Below are 2,490 nucleotides of genomic sequence, written 5' to 3' on the forward strand. Positions count from 1 at the left end.
CCCCCCCCCCCTTGTAATACTATATGAAAGAGTGGATACAAATGTTGCAAATGGGGATCATCCCCAGTAGTGAGACAACACTTCAAAACTTAAAACACCAAAGAGGAATATTAGGGTTACCCTTATATCCACACTTACAAATCCTCCACATGATCTTAGCTTTCCCATAAGGTGTTCTTTCCACCACATTACCAATGCAATCTCATCATTGTCACAATCACCTATATCACATTTGCTTAAAGTTTTTCCAAAACCCTATTTTTTCTTCACGCACAAGGAGAATGATATAAATTATGGATGAGAGAAGGAAAGGTTGACAAAAAAAAGAAGAGAGGGAGAGGGATTCCTTTAGATCCAAGGAGTGCTAGTGTGTAATAAAAATAGGCCGAGAACTGATTCAATTATGAATTGTATACATCAAACTTGCTTGATTCGATCTCGATTTGTATTCAGTTCGGTTTGATTCCAATATTAGGTTCAAATAAATGTGATTCTTTCCCTTTGAAAGTATAATACTATAATGTATTATAACAATATATTAATAAATATAGCTAAATCCAAATTTTGTTTTTGATTTGAACCAACGGGTTTTTAAACTAGAATCAAATCAAATTTAAAATCAATATCACGTAACTAAATTTGGAACAAAAAATATTTAGTTTAGCTTAATCAATCCATTTTCAATATTGGTTTTCCTTCTAGTTCCAATTTGACACCTTACACAAAAGTGTTACTTGTTAGCATACCTTACCTCGGTGGCCTAGATAACCTTTTATCATAATAAAAATAAAGTTACCTGATCCCAAGTCTCTCCCAATTATATAACTAAAACCTTGGTCTAAAACACTAGTACACCACAGAAATGGAATAAAACCCACCCCTCTATTTGACTTGTTATAGATAATACATCCACTTTTGGTTCTCTCCTAGACCCTAAAAAACGTACATGGTCGGCGGACCACCCAACCCGTTTCCGTAAATATAATGAACTTTTTTTTTTTCAAGAAATCGACAATAGGCATTTAAGGAATTCAAACAAAAATGTCAAGACAATAAAAGGCAAAAAGAGTGTGGGTATTGAGCTGGATAAAGTTAAAGTTAAACCTTTTGGCTATTTTTAGTTCTTCATGCTAAGGCGCAGGTTATTTATTCCAATAATTTGCATGAAAAGTAGATGGTGCACATTGTTAAACCTTTTTAAAGTGTTCACCTCTCGTTTCCAATTGTTGAGGATTACGGTTCGGCCGATCTATTTATCCTAGTATCGGGACAATTTTGACCGATCCTATATCAATATAACGATATGCACCAAAGGTAATAGTATAAAAAATTGATTTTAAATTAACAAGGGTAAATACGTCCGATCTCAACATATATGCGCTGGTCCAGATCAGCATCAGTATCCAAAGTCCCTGATACCGTGAATTTTGCTACGAGAGAGAATCTCCATTGATTTTATACATATTCTATTTTTCTTAGTGATGAAACTCTTCCTATAGATCTTAATTGAATTGTTAGGGAAAATAAAGTTGAGTGACGAATTTTTAGAATGTAATTTTTCTTTGGGTTGTTTGGTGATGATTTGAGAACGCAAGTGCCTATATTACTTGAGTTGGGGCAAGGCAGGATATGTATCCCTTGTATTATTTTTTATTTTATTAATAATATTTTAGGACTCCCCCAAGCCTTAGATAATATTCAAAAAAAAAAAAAAATCACTGATCTAAAGAAAGAAATAATAATAAAAAAAAAAAAATTCCCCACAATAGTAGAGTGCAATTTTCAAATGATATTTTTTTCTCGTTTTTATTCAATGCATGGACCCATTTTATGCATGATACCTTTTCAAAACAACCACTGATGTGATATGTAGATTTTTCCTCCACCCTGGTCTCATGGGAAGTGAGAACCTTATCCCTTTTAAATATTTAGAAAATTCAAAAGACCATTACAAAATTGACTAAATAATTCAATAATAAAGTTTTCACAAAGATTTATTTTTTTTGATAGATCCACAATGATTCAAAAATGTTTGGATATATCACATAAATGCATTATTACAGATTTCAGATAATCTCCAATGATTAGATTACCCAAAAGAGGCATTCATCCCCTATAAGGACTTGGGCACATAGCCCAACACATGATCAGGTGCTCCCAACCGTCCGAATGAGCATTAGAAAGTAAAGTTTCAGTTCATTGTATCGGGATCACCATCAATGCCGATACAATACTGATATATCTGAATCGGTAAAAAAAATTCAAAAACACCACATTTTTTTACCGATAACAGCAATATATATATATATATCGGTTTGGTAGTTACGGTTGATACTATACCGATACCGTGACGGAGAGTGGCAACCTCACAAGCGCTCGAATTTTCAACGGCCTCTTTATTTGAAAAGTTCGGGAAACGATTTCTGGATCTAATCGTGCGTGCCTTGCGACATATATAAACAAATGGGGCCGTGGTTGTTAAACCAAAAC

This window comes from Macadamia integrifolia, chromosome 12, assembly GCF_013358625.1.
Source record: "Macadamia integrifolia cultivar HAES 741 chromosome 12, SCU_Mint_v3, whole genome shotgun sequence".
Lineage (NCBI taxonomy): Eukaryota > Viridiplantae > Streptophyta > Magnoliopsida > Proteales > Proteaceae > Macadamia > Macadamia integrifolia.